Consider the following 15,774-nt stretch of genomic DNA (forward strand, 5'->3'; position numbering starts at 1 on the left):
GCCAAAAAAGAAAATCATTTTTGCAGAGTTATAAATTTCATTCCACTGGGAGCTTTCTGCACATTCTCCCTGCATCCCAACACATCTCTGCAGTAAAGATACTTAATAGTTACTAAAATGTATAATTAAATTCCTTATGTATACTTATTTATGAATAACTTCTGCCAGGGACCACGTCCAGACTGTAATGTTGCATTTGATAGTGCCACATATATGTTTCCATTAGCAGGAGGGGAACACTGGAATGAAACAGACCTTCTCCTTCTTAAGTCCTGAAATCTATACAGGTGATGGACTTCATCCATCTTCACCTGACATTAATCTCCCCTCCTCTTCTAATCAATAGTAAAAGTAGACCTAAACCTGTAAAGAAACTGTTTGGTTACTGATCATCAAAACAAACAAGGAACTTCTTAAAAGCTGGAAAATTAGGGCAAGGTAGAACTTCAGCTTTTCAACTAGTATGACACATCAGTAAAACCAACAAACATAATGAAATCAAATTTTAAAACAGGTAGTCTAACTTCAGTAAAACATTTTCAGAACATGATCAGTGTTTTTTGATTTTAAGCCTAGAATGAAAGAACACTTTCATGAATGCTTTTCAGGAAGACTTCTAGTCATATAACAGGCTTGTGCCATGCTAGACTTCAGATGAAAACATTTCATGAGGAAAATGGGTTTTCACACTGCAGCCTGATAAAAGACAAGTTGATTGGTTCTAAGCATAAATGAGGGCAGTTAACTTCGAGCCTTTAAGATAAGTAATAGAGGAAGTAAGAGTCCACCCTAAAACAAGGCATCTGAATTTTCGTAGCACATAAAAGTATTAGGAGAGGAATAAGAGATTGAATTATGTTATTTGTGACTCAATGGCTGAAAGGATTTGACATAATTCAAAGCAACAGTTTTTAAAACAGGTGAAATGATAACAAACCATTTCATAAAAAAATAAAAATATCCACCAACATCTGAGCTATATATCTAGGCTTAATAATCCCTGAGCGTTTCTGGTGCATTTAATATCTATATACTTTTCCAGAAATTGGAACATCAAGAAGTTGACTGCCAAATTGATTTTGCAGGTTGGGGTGGGACAACAATCAGACTTTAAATCAGGTTAAAGACAACCCAAACATTTAATAAAGTACAAAAGAAAAGTTTAGGAAAATCCTCTATGCTTGTTAACACCATGCTGTAAAATATTTCAGATGCCACATCAAAAATAACCTCAGGATATAAATTAAAAAATAAATAAATCTAGTTAACAATGTCATGTTTAAACACAGAAATCATCCACAGGTTCACTTCATAGGTCATACTGTATAAGAATTAGATGAAAGATATTAAGAAAGCAGTCTTAAAATTCTACTAGTTCTTATTATGCATAAAATTAATTTTAATAAATTAGGCTTTTCCCACTGTCAAGTCCTGCAAAATCCTTTAAAACTGCTGAAGCAACTAAGTCGAATCACTTCATTACGGTACCGGAGATTTCTTGATGCAAATCTCCCACATAAGTCTAAACACATCCTCACCCCCCCATCACAGCCAAGTACTGAAAGGAGCCAGACTGCTCCTTCCCATCATAAGAAAAAAGTTAAGACTAAACTAAATGCAGGGTGCAGACAACTAATGCAATTTGTATGTGTAAAGTCAGAAAATCCAAGTTTCTCTATATTAATCTTCTGATTCATCTAAAACAAATTAGGCCTTCTTTTTCCAAGAGGAAGTGATGGCAGAAAGTCAAGAAATATTAGACTTAAATAGTGTATTTGGGATTGGACAATGTTACACACATACAAAAGACAGTATGCCATTTAGAATTTAATTTTACAAGTCAAAGACTGGAAGGAAAACATCAAAAAGCTTTTTTTTTTAAAAAAAACCCACCAAACAAAACCAAACCCAAACCAAAACACACAAACAACAACCAAAAAACCAACCGTGAGACTCCCCACCGCTTTTCAAGTAAAGAAAAACAAATGAGAAAAGCACACCTTCTGTAGGAAAAAGAAAAACAAGCCCAAAAGTCAGTGAAAGAAAGTTGGAAAAGATTTCCACACATTGCTGTTGTTGCAGTGCTAAACACTGCTGGTCCCATGAACCAAGGATGGAGTCCCAGTACTCACTGCTATCACCTTCTAACTGCAAGTGAATTAGAGAGGTCAGAAAGTTAGAAAGGAAAAAACTTTACTTTTATTTACACCCGTATACTTTTTGCACGCTTGCACATAAAAAGCACTAGACAAGAGGCAGGTAATGTTACCAACATAATCCATTACCAAGAGTCCTTAAATACTTAAGTCTCAATAAATAAGTCTTTAGAACATTTCCACACAGACCTTAGTTAGGTTTTGGGGTTGTTGGTTTTGTTTTGTTTTTTTTTTTTTTTCCCCCAATTAAACCACTTATACACAAGGTAGGTTTTAAATTGTGGTGGTGAAGCTGAAGCAACTTCTGTTCTCATACAGCTGGATTTGGCATTCTGTTGAAAATGCTCTTTCACATTTGACAGAAGCCCTGCAACACACTTTGAACGATGATACATATAAATAGAATAAAGAAGGAAGCAATTACCGAGGCAATTTGCCCATTGTATTGAAGGAAGTCATATAAACAATTCAGTTTTACTGAACTGAGAGAAAGCTGAAGACATGGGTCATGTTGTTTTACTCTTTTATTGTTCAACAGTATTCTAAAATCTTAACCTCACATTCTGATACTGCCTGAAAACACAGCAGTGTAGCAAAGGCCTGACAAAACTCATCAGCGCAACGCTAGTGTAATAGCCACTCTTTGAAAGACTGGTCATCAAGGTGCACATGGAAATTTTAGTGAAGAAAATAGCCAAACTTCATTATTTACTGGACAGTAGCTAGAATGATCAACAGTGAATGACGCAACAACTAGGTGCTTATATGCTGTAACATCAGTTGCAGCTGTTCTGTCAGAGCTGTCAGTGGACCTTCACGCTTATTAAGGGAACTGACTGGCTCTGGTCCCATGGGAATACCGCTGAGAATGACTACCAGGAACCCATGCCTGGCTGTTAGCACTCTTTCTATATCACTGTCCTTATCCATTCAGTGCAACCACTTATGAGATCTGGAGATGAAACAGCTCCATCACAAGCCAGAGCATGTCCCACAACATCATTTATGAAGAGATACTTGTAAAAAAAAAAAAAAAAAAAAAAGAGGGGGGGATGCAGCCTAAGACCTTGTTTATTCCTGGTCTCAACTTTTCAGCTGATGTCACAACCTTCTCTCAGAAGAAAACAATTAACAGAGCAATACATCTGTGCAATCATTCACAACCTTCTGTGCTAAGTAGTAAGGTCAATTCTAACAGTATCTTTTTCCAGCTCTATTATTCCTGACAGTTTATATTTTTTAAAATACAATCAAGTCACAGAAAGCAAGTTCTCAGCCTCTTTTTCAATTCTTGTGCATCATCTAAAGAATTTCTCCCAGCTGAGGAGAATATGCACAAAGCACAGGACTAGCATAGCTAATTATACTATCCGAACTCCCCCCACGTGCATTTTGAGATAGGGAACATCAAGAACAATATTCTGTCCGGTTCTTAGTGGACAGAATATCTCCTGTGGTACAATTCTAGCCAACAAAACTTAAAAGCACGCACATAAACGTAAGCCCAAGTACAGGAAGGAATTGAGCACAGAAAGAAGGATTCTTCTACCTATCCAGTTTCAAATCAACCAGCATTTCAGAAGCAAACATTCCAAGACCAATAACCAAAAAGATGACAAGAGAGCTACACATACAACTTTGAAAACTACTCGTTGTCTGCATCTCAACTAGAGAACTGGAAGACTGTATAAAGGAAAAAAAAACCATGCATCTAACAAGACAGCAGAAAAAGTGTGGTTCGAAGATGACAAGGACAACATTCAATCCATAATATAATGCTTCCTCTGTGGCAGACCTAACTTCCTCTTTTTAAATAATACCGTATTCCTCAAGACACTATAAAAGATCAGCAATACACAGAGGGCACAAATGAATTTTATACAGAATGCAGAGTCATGGATATAATTTCAATGCCTATTTTCCTCATCTTTGGAACGAAAAAGATCAGAGTTAATTACAAAAAGATTTTCTAAACATGATCTATAAAATATATTAAGCATAGTGGCAATAAAATTATGAAAACTACATAGTTATCAATCTGTATTCCATTAAATACCAGGCTACTACATGCACACCTAATGATAAGAAGATCATCACTATTTACTAGTGTTGAAATACAAGCCTCAAACCGTATCTTCAAACTAGTTCCAGGTAACTACATAGACGATTCTTGATGCATGCGGGTCCAGATTGCTGCTATCCCCCCCGGCCTCCTGTGAAATGTTACTAATCACCTTATAGGTGCAAGCAGAACTTCAGAAATTACGAAATAAGTATTAAGTAAACTAACGGCTTCTTTTACTCGACCTTCAATTCCCCCACAAAGTAGTGTTCTTTAGTTCAATAGATGACTCCATCACAGCACTACGGTTATCTACAAGAAGTCGTGTCAGGTGAAATTTTAAATTTTCTTTTCAGAAACTGAACTAATAATATAACATTTTAACTGGTTAACCATCTACATATTCCAAACTCTATTAAACACCCCCCCTTCATACCCTACATGCCACTGTTTTGAACAATGTATCTCACTATACTCCAAAAAGTTTGATACTTCAGTCTGAGTGTCTTGGAACAAACAGACAGGATAAAAGGTGATGATTTAAGATGCATACTTTATAGTCAGATACAAAACAATATATTTAAACATACTGCAAAAACAAGAAAAGGCCTACTTTTGAATATAAGTTAGTTCCATATTCCTGTCATTAATACTGCCTGAATCATGATAAAATATCAACATTTTAAGGAAAGCAATCCAGCAGAAGTCATTTTAAGAATGAAGAAGCAGCTGCTGAATTTATCAGTAGGCTATGCCTTCTCTACTCTTATGGCACATCATAACATAGTGAAAGCATGTGCAATTGTAAACCCAAATATTTAGATCCATACTGGAAGGCAAAAAGAATGCAGACAACATAAGGTCAGCTGCAATTTTTAACATTTTCGTAAGAGAACAACTGGCCCTTTATATTTTGCTTTTCAACTCACTCTAAAGTAGAAAAATGAAGATTTAGGCAGCTTTAACTGGAATATACTACACAAGACATATCAGTATCTTGTAACATTTTATCATGTTTCATCAGATCACGTGTATAGAAATGTTGTTCTCAAGTGTTCACAGCCTGTCAAGAGTTGTATCAAAGAGTAGGCCAGACTAACCTTATCTCAGAAAGTTAATAATGAGTATAAATACAGAAAGCTAAAAAGTTCCGGCCTTCTAGTTTCAGGTGAGGTACATTTTAAACAAAAGGAAGAACATGTACCTTCAAGATTAAAAAAAATGGAGAGGTGGAATCCAAGTTCAGAATGTAGGGATTTTATTATGCTCTACAAAATTGAGAAACTAAAGTCTTATGTAGACATTGCTTTAAAGCAAATTCTCCTGTTTTACAAACACTTTAGACCTATTTTATTACTGTTTTCAGGTTCACTTCTCATTTCTCAAATGCTAATGCGCCTTTTACTTTATAGTGTGCAAAGACATGAGGTTGGCCCACGGTCACAGTATATAGGGACATAACAATTCGTGTTGCCATCTTCAAAATAAGAAAGTATACACTTCACAAGAACTAGTGGAAAACATTAATCATCAGAAGGTACTAGATATGAGGAATAATTTAAAAAGTCACAGATAATACTATAACATGCCTTATGTACTGCACTCAGATCAGTCTTTAGGCCAGAAAGCAAACAACAGCAGTTCAATTTAAACTCTTTTCGCGACGATGATAGCAGAGAGCCTGTACATTAAATCAAAGTAATAAAATCATTCCCCAAACTTTTGGGCATAACAGTCTATCCAAGCTAACCTCCTACATAACACCTTGTAAATACATTAACTACCTGGTACTTCAGAAGAATGAAGATTAAGTGACACCTCTTTTCAAAGAGAGAGATGTCCAAGCCATCACATTTCAGAAATGAAACACCACTGAAGTTGAAAGTGCACAGTCTGAAAATACGTTTGTTTGCTCTACACTGGACTTTGAACTTCACAATGCACGCTAGTCATTCCAGGAATATTCCATTCCAGTTGATAAAAGATTTTTCATTACAAAGTAGTAATAACTAATTCCAAGGGTGTTTGTGTGGGTTTTTTGTAATTGTTGTTTTTGAGGACCAATTGTTGTTTTTGAGGACCTTCTGAAGTTTTTCCACAGATCCAAGCTAAATAGGAATAAGCAATACCAAAATAGAAAAGTTTCATTCAAGCTAATCACAAGCACTTGAGTGGGATTTTGGGGGGATTTGTTTTCTGTTTTATTTTTAACAGAAAGTCTCTGATTTTCATTAACTAGGATAGCAAGCACAAAAGGTCAAGCTGCATGCTGCACTATCAACTGCAGTTTAGTTAATACAGAGCAGTCTTCATAAACACACTGTATGCTTCACTTTAAGAACTGTGACATGGATATGTGTTTCCTCCCAAAAATTTCACTCATTTCCCTATTGCTTCAATTTTCCACTCTGCCAGCTGCCAGAAGGGAAGATAGCATTCACGCTCTTCTATGGGGCCCTCCTTCTCCTTACATGTAATTGCTGAAAACGAGACTTCTCACTTCTGCTATGCTGCTTATAAAGATTCTCTGAGGTCTCTAATCCAGAACAACTGAACATTTCTTTAGGAAAATAACTGCTTTCCTTCCTCCCTGGGCAAGAATTTATTGTTGATACTCACATCAATCTGACAAATATCCTTTCAGTTTCACAGAACTGATCGTAAGATATCACTAAGTTACTTATTGGCAGACATACCTTGAGCAGAGGTGAAAGAAAAAGTGATCTTCTATTACCCAGCTTCAGGCAGAGTTTTTCTCCTGATGTGTGACATGCTCAGAGATGGCCAAAGGAATTCACAAGTTTTAGTCAGTATTACTACCTTGCAAAGTTACTAGTGAGTGGAAACTACTGGCTTTCCACCCTCACCCCCTAAGTAAAATGCCACTATTTAATAGATACAAGTGCTTTTCTTAAGCCCTCAGACACAACTACTGTTAACTAAAATACGAGCTACTAGAAATGTTGGTCACTGATACGCACAATGAACTTGCAGAGTGCTTTTCTGGGAATAGCATGCAATCATCCATGTTTCTATCAAAGCCACTCAGAACTACATGTCCAAGTAAAAGGTCATTTTTCTTAAGTCATGCATTAAAGAGATAAGTGATAACTTCCTTGGAGAACAGAATTCTGTAAGGCATTTTTCTTTAAAGACTCAGAACAACTTAAGGAGTGTTTTCACTATGGGATTTTTTTTTTTTAAATGCACTATAAAACACATTTGTGTAGAAGGTCTTTAGTCACCTGTGAAGAAGAATGATTACAGACACCTGGGAAGTCCCAACTTGCATTGGTATATTAAAAGAAAACAGATTCAAACAATGATTAACTCAATTTTAAACGGTGCAACAGGATCATGGTGATCCTTCTAGTACGGAGAAAAGCAGGAAGCAAAATTACTAAAGATAAATAAAGAGAGCTTGGAATGCTTGGCTTCTGGCATGGAATCAAAAATCCTATGCAAGATGCCTCATCACTATACAGGCATGAACTAGGCAAGTCAGGATGAAATTGAAAATAACCGTACATGAGTGGGAAACTGCCTAGAACAGCTAACAGCACAATACCAAACACTGAGGCTTTACCTCCAGACATAGTCCATCAGTAATGTACCGCCCATAGAACAATCATGAGGAACCTCCCTGGGCAGTGAACATTGTCCTCGCTCCTGAAGGAAGCTAGAGTAGATATGCTATTTTACATAGGGTGTCTTGTCCTTGAAGACACAGACTTTCAGAGTTAACACAAATTTAAGAACTTCGGATTTTTAACTTATCTTTGTGTATTCCCAGCCAATGATATGAGAAAACCTGAGGGAACACTGCCATAATCATAATGAAATGGTTTCACATTTGTTAGAGAGTACACTTCTCTCCACACCTAATTCAATACTTCCTGTTCTAAATTATAAAGAAGGAGGAGTAACAAGCAATGAGCTCAGACACAAAGTAGAAAAAACACAGGATTAAAATTAAAGTAGTATGCAAGTACAGTTTATCTGCAAATTAATAAGCTTCCGATGCCAATTTTACCTTTGGAAGATTATCATTAAGCTAAAAAAAAAAAAACCAGTCTCATTCATGAGATGTTTGAAAACATCTTGAAAACTTACTGTTTTCATTATTGAGCTAGAACCCATCCCAGTTTTGTAAATCAGGTTGCCTAAAATAAGTATAGATAACACTTGTCATCTGGATATGAAAATGAATTCATTTACAACATCATGGCGCAAAGCATTTCCTACAACAGATTCTGAAACCCTGGAGAGATGCCTTTTAATACTCGTAAGATGCAAATAGCAGCCTGGAAGGGAGTTTGTCTTTATTTTTAAAAATGCTTTTACATCGCAGAGATAAAAGAACTTTTAGTTTTGCAAAACTATATAATCATGGTTAGGAAGATGTATACAAGGATGTAGCTTCTCTCCCTCTCTCAACAGCTCCCCAAAGGTAGAACCTTTCACCGCAATTCATCACCTCTTCAATTTTACAATTTAGTATGCTGTGGATCATGCTGTAAACTGGATCAAAGAACTTACATGGATTACATCTCACCAGTCTCTTCTTTTTAAGAGTATTTTTAACACACAACGGTTTAGTGATCACTAAAGCTAAATAATCCACCAGGAAAAGCATAAGGAAAAAAAAGTTGTCTCTAATCTCAACTGCTTCTCTTTTGCTCTTATTAATACCATTTCATTAAGGGACCTACTAGAAAAAACACTGAGTGGAACACACAGTTCTTGAGATGGGGTCAGCACTGTCAGAGATGCAAGCAGAGAGAACTGCAAACCTGTGGCTATTCCAGGCATAGCAAACGCATTGGTACAGAGATTAATGACTGGAAGAAGTTTATAATCAACACATGGAGCAACTGTACTTCCTCCAAAGAACGTGCACATTTGTTTTACTAATGCTATCTTCTATAATATCTATAACAAAGTCTATCAGTGACATCTCATCGTGAAGAGATGGAAAAAGGAGAAATGGAAAGCCAGCAAGCGTGTACACAAGCTGTTTCCTTCTGAACATCTGTCTTTTCACTAATGGTATATCACGAGGATCAATTCAGCAACTTCAGAGTTAAACGTAAGAGTACTGCTACAAATCTACAAGCCCTTTGACAGAGAGGAAAATCTGTCAAACATAGTTTCAGTATACTTTCTCAGTGATTAAACCAATCAAATAGGCATTCTAGACAAAGAGATATTTCATCATAATAATCAATGAAACAATTTAAAAGAAATCCAGAGACATTAAAAAAACACTAATTTTTTTTTCATCACTGATTGAAACAACACAGTTGGGGCAAAACTGTCTTAGCACCATCTGCAAGTTGCAAAAAGAATGAAATTCCACACCAAAAAACCCTTTATGAATTCTGTGTTGTAAAGTTAGCATTTTGCACAGTATGCAGTAACTCACTCAACTTTTAATGTTGCACTTAACTCAGCAGGCAATTTTATGACACATATTGAAGGGATTTAACTGCAAAGGTGGTATCAGAGCAAGAATTCAACTATTAGAGACCGGATTATTTTACCATCAATGCATGATATATATTCATTATTTGCACTTCTAACACTATTTAATGGCATAGCCTTCAAAATTCAATTTTACAAGCAGATGATGCAAATTTACCAATTACAGTTTCAGTAAGGCTAGTAATTAAGTCTTTTGGACAATTCTGAAAACATTTTTGCTTTTATGATAACTGGATTTCAAAAAATAAAACAAAATTTTGCACAGAATAATCCTTTAAGAGTTTGCAGTACTTCCTCAAAGAATCTGCAGAGTTTTTCACAAGTCACTGATACACGATGGTAGGATAGTAGAAGCAGAAACTACCTGCTCTACCACAGTTTTAGTTTGGGGGAGCTTTTACCAGGACTCTCTAACCAAGTTCAGACATTAAGACTATGATCACATAGAATGAACTACCTTTCCTATGCTAAAGCTGGCTGTTCTTAAAGCAGAAAAGTGGTAACAAGTGACAGAATTTGCATCAAGATGAAGTCTAACCCTGTATCATTGGAGAGCAACAAGGTCTGCTTGGAGCTTTTCTTTAGGGAGCAAACTACTAAAGTGTTCCTTCTTACTGGCAGAGCCACGAAGGCAACAATTAAAAAAAAATACAAGTAGTAATTGTATTGTACATCTCAACTCTAAGCACAGGGCAATTACACTTTTTTTTTGTTTTTCTTTAACCCAGTATTAAGGACAAAAAGATATGCCAGGAATACTACAGGTCCTACAAACACAGCAAATTGGTAAGTCTTTGGGGAAAGGGAAGGACAAGATGAGATAATCACAGCACTGGCAGTAGCAAAGGACCCTATGCCAGCCACCGGCAGTGGACTTCAACTCTACCACATAAACAGAAGTTTCTGCCAGTCCCCATACAACTGCTCCCAAAGCTTTCTGGAGAGGATGAAAGACGCCAATTAGTCTCCCTCCAGCCCCTTTCCGTATATATGTTTTATTTAGCATATTTTTCCACTTCATACATGCATTTGACAGAAATGATCAGGTTCTCTATTTAACTTCTCCAAGACTTTTTTAGATGAAAATGCAATATTGACACACGTCAAACTGATCAGAGCCACAAAACTGGAAAATTATGTCACTTCTTGCTCCTGTTTCTTTCTAATCCTGATCTGCTAGAAATCAGCTATTGTGCTGTAATAAACAGTAGGAAATAGTAAGGTGGTTTGGACCTGTGCTTAACACAGCTTAAGCAAAAGAGCACTCTGTTTTGGTATACGAACACAACTTGCTATTCTAAACACTTACGTTGACAGGGTACTGACACCCTTACACTGTACAAGACCATTTAAGCAGGTGTCAAATACAACAATTAGAACAACAATGTTAACATTCAAATAAGGGATGATATTTAAGATAATTTTCACACAAGATGAGAACAATCCTCATTCAGTTTACCACTTGCTGTACGAGACATGCATTTTCATCAGCAACAACTTGAGTTCTTGAACACTTTAAAATATTTACTCAAGAAAAGTAAATATATCATAACAGTTTTGCTACTCTGTATAGTAATTCCCCCACCAGACTCACTATAATATTTTTGTATAAAGACTTTCACCTTATACACTGCTCTCCTATAAAAAGAAAGCCCAGAGGCAATGAAAATTCGATGATCTTTCTGATTAATTTCTGAGACTAGAAATTCAGTAACAGGTAAAAATCATGCTCTGTGACTAAAGTTTTAAAGCTATTTTTATAGTCACTCTGGAATTCCTCCTCCCCCCCAGTTCTCTCCATAGAGCTCAACTAACTCATTATGAGATAAGAAGGCAAAAAATAATTTTCTTAATATTTAACCTCAGGCCAGTTTCAAGTTCTCTTGCATGTCGTCTTCCTCCATACAATTCCTAACAAATAGAGCGATAGCTCACAGATGTATAGAAAAATAGATATATAAAAAAAGCACACTCAGCAAAAATATTATTCTATGTAACATCTTACATTAAACACTTCAACTAAAGCCTGTCCTAGCAAATAATTAAAATTGCTACTTAAGACAAAACAGAGAAGTGACTTTAACTCGTTGAAAAGTTAGAAAATATCAGTCAATGTATCTGGATCAAGTTGCAAAAAAAGTATGCTGCAGATACTTTTCTTAGTCTCTATAAGATCTTCAACTATGAGGATGATTATTAGCAACCTGAATCACCAAGGAATTTTACTTGTCTTTCTCACAGGGACTGATATGCTTAATTGGATAGTTATTACTAATTTCTAGTATTAACCTCTTGAAAACAGTATGACATTTTCAATGGACGCACTTTTTAGGTGACAATAATGCTTGCAGATCAACAAGAAGAAACTTAAATCCCTTGTCAATCTGAAGAACAATTATAACAGGCAATTATAGTGCAAGTTTCTTCACTGGCATTCCCTAACCCTGTAGACATTCTTAAAGGTGGAGAGCGTTCAATGTGTGTACTCACTCAAAATCTGACTGCCAATTACGATAGAGGTATTTTTTTAATCCTTAAAAGGATTTACTCAATATGACAACTTTGGTTTTGTAACAGTTACATTTCCTTAAACAAAATTAACACTCCACGTAGAAATACATTAAACATGACTACCCAGCAGTCTGCTGTCATTTCTGCATATTATTAAACTTTCGCAATAAACCAGATTTGGATTGCCCCTTTTTATAAGGCTTGTTTATCTGAGATTGCCTGATTCAGCTGTAAATCAACATATGTTTTCTTCTAGCAATTGCAGAGAAAGGGTGTGAAACATCACAAAATAAGCATCCCTCAGTGTTTGGTTTATTGCTGGGGGCTGAAATACAAGTTGGACATTTTTGGCTTTGGTAAGTGCCTGTAACAAGTTCTAGTTTTAATCAGCAGGGTCCTCAGTATAAACAGATGTTAATGGGAAGCTGTGAAGCACATTATTTCAGTTCTACTTGAAAATTCAGTAACAAAACTATTGTTTAACAGAAAAGGCACTGTGATTATTTTGCAACCTTTGGCTTCATTTCTAATACAAGAGATTTGGATTTTTCTACTATTAAGAATGTGATCTAAATTACTTAATGGCTGGGATCTTCAGCACTATTCTTCTTAGTATTTGCCTAACTGGCTTAGTCACTCAGATTTAACTCTGTCCCAGTTTGATAGATTCCGCCCCCCCCCCCCCCCCCCCCCAGTGGCTGAAAGACATTTGAAGAGGAAGGCAAGTTGTACAACCAGTAAAGGTCAGCTTAATACAGCATAAAGATGTTCAATTAAGAGCACAAAGAAGTAACTATTTCTGGCTAGAAAAGCTAGCTGATTTTATTAAAAATCTTGATGCTGAAAGAAGAGATAAAGGAGCACGTGTTCATATTCTTGCAAAATTCAAATAAAGAAGCAAGACAATAGCTTTACGGCTAAAAAATGCAGTGGTTTGGAGGAAGGGAGAAATGAGGCAACATCCACATATTCTGATACTCAGAAGACTGAGACACCCTCTTGAAAAATAAAGCCTCTTAAAATCAATCAAATTGAACCATTACCTACAAAAGTCACCACAGCAGTCTCATACACCCCTTTAAAGCAACAGGTGTTCTCTGTACCAGGGCTTACCTGATTAAGAAAGGAACAGGCTGCAATATACAGGAAGTTCAAAACAGTTTATGCCAATGCACTACTCCCCTGGGAAAAAAAACTCTTTTAAATTCAAACCTGAAAGCAGTGGTCTCAAGATATTACACAAAGCAGATTCAAGTTTATATAAAATTTGTCAAGTGCCCCTTTTCACATTATTTTTATATTCTTTTGAGACATTAACAGCTGGTAAAGTACACTGCTTTCCTGAACTGTGGCTTATCTCAGCAATACTTTTCTCTCTGTCATCCCATGCTGAGTCAGAGAAACAATGGTAGAAGGACTCTTCATTGCATGTCGTATGAGTCTAAAAACCAAGCCTTTTTAAGAAAATATCTATCTGAAAATTAAATTTGTAGGAAGGCGATAAGTAAATTCCTTAGGGCCACTTACCTCCTTGTTCTATAAAAGCAAAAAGCCTCCCTACTGTGTATTTCTGTAAGGTAATTTGAGTGTCACCCACTGATATGAAAAACCACATACCAACTTAGGTGCAGAAAAACTGTTCTATATTCCACTATCCACCACACCCACCCAAGAAGGATATCAGCATATATAAGTATGGACATGCCTACACCTTTATATAACTTACATGTAAAGTATTCCCTAGAACTGGAATTTATGACCTATACTTTTGCTCTTCGAGATGATTTAGCAAGTGATTTTTCTGTTCCTCTATTTTAATAGGAAACTTCTCAGCAGAGTAAAGCTGATTACAGACAGTAAAATAGGAAGATTTGTTGGTTTAGACATATTGTTTCAATAAATATCTAAATTCATTCATCAGTCAACATATAAATTCATTTTACTGCTCAAAGGTGTTTTACAAGCTAATGTGTCCCTGTCTGGAGGACAGGGGAGTGAGGGGCAACAAACAAAAAGAGGCAATTTGTTTAAAATGGAGTGGGTGTGATTCTACAGTATCATGAAACAGTAGTTCCCCACTCCTCCACCACATGAACGGCAATGTAAAGATATTAGCCACATGAAATAGTATACTCGTGCCAAACTGAGTGTACCTGCACTCCTCCAGTAAAAGAGGAATTATACTACACATACTGCTGTTTGTCCCCTTCTGAATATATATAACTAGGTAAAAACATAAAAAGCCTTGAAATACTAGTAAAAATGATGAAATGCAAAGACAGTGCCCAAACACGCAGGTGATTATTTTCTGCCACACAACGTAACAAACCCAAGAGCAATAAAACCTTACAAAATGAACAGGTAACTCACTGGCTTCGTAAAACAATTTGCATTAATGCAGGAGAAAAATAAGTATACCTGTATGAATTTTATACAGGTCATGTGACACTCATGTATACAGACACTCCTCCTTTCCCTCCCACCACCAATGATTTTCCCCACGCAAAAAAAAAAAAAAATACACCACTCTCCCCATCTTCACGAAAACCAATGCAGACGCCAGCCTTGCTTGAGAGGCTCTTCACAAACCAGCCTGCCCTCAGTAAGTCGTATGGCTAAAAAGCTTAAAAGATTTCAGGTTTGTTTGGGTTTTTGTGTTGGGGTTTTTTTTAAAGAAAAAAAAAAAACCAAGACATTATAACGAACAATCCAAACCAATCTTTCCTTTCTGCACCAGCAAAGAGGATTTGAGCGTGTTTTGTTCCCCGGGTCACACACAGACTTGGCGATGCCTGAGCAGGGGACTCGGCTGCCTGCAGCTCCACAGGGTGGAGACTCACCCAAGCTGACATTGTCTGGATGCCACAGACTACATCCCTCGCGCACCCCCGGCTTACTTCCCAGCCTCTTCTGAGGCATGTCTTACACGGGGAAAAGCCGGTGTGGGGGGGGGGGGGGCGGGCCGCGGGAGTAAAAGCACAAAAAAGCTCCACCGGCCATCAGCATTGGAAAGCCCGATTATGTTTGGGGCGTGGAAGGGCGCAGAACACAGACCGTGGGCCGTTAAATCCTCGCCCCTCTCACACTCCTTCGCTCCGGTCCTCTCCGCCCAGCCCCCGGCCCCATCGCTCCCTCAGCGGCGCCCACCCCGCCGCCGGGCTGAGGGGAAGCAGCAGGAAACGCCGCTCCCCGCCTGCCCGCCCCAGCAGACGCCCGCCGGCTCTCCCACCGCCGCCGCCGCACCGCCCCCCCCCGGGCGGTGCGGCGGCGCCCCCCCCAAAATACCCAAGAAGGCGGCCCCACCACTCACCTCGCCCCGGCTCCGGGGAAGCCCCCGGCGGGCTGGCGGGCAGCGGCGACCCCCAACGAAACAGAGGGGCGAGGCGGCGGGCACACTCCCGCTCGCTGCCGGCGGCGGCACCCAGGCTCCGCTCCGCCTGCAGACCCCCGCGCGGCTGCTGCTCCTCCTCCTCCCACCGCCGCTAATGGTGGCCGCCGATACCGGCTCCCACTGCCGCTCCCTTCCTTTCCCGTTTCTTGTTTCCGCCGAGCGCGGAACGC

General features: G+C 38.0%; 1 protein-coding gene across 1 annotated transcript in view; it reads right to left on the minus strand.

Annotated features, from left to right (window-relative positions):
* Positions 1-15,538, minus strand: part of RAPH1 (Ras association (RalGDS/AF-6) and pleckstrin homology domains 1) — a 94,722-nt gene extending 79,184 nt beyond the window's left edge. The window contains exon 1 of the mRNA XM_059820375.1: positions 15,524-15,538. The gene's annotated coding sequence lies outside the window, so the exon portion shown is untranslated. The remainder of the gene's footprint in view (positions 1-15,523) is intronic.
* Between the last annotated feature and the right edge of the window lie 236 nt (positions 15,539-15,774).

The sequence above is a fragment of the Gavia stellata genome, chromosome 8 (genome assembly GCF_030936135.1).
Source record: "Gavia stellata isolate bGavSte3 chromosome 8, bGavSte3.hap2, whole genome shotgun sequence".
NCBI lineage: Eukaryota > Metazoa > Chordata > Aves > Gaviiformes > Gaviidae > Gavia > Gavia stellata.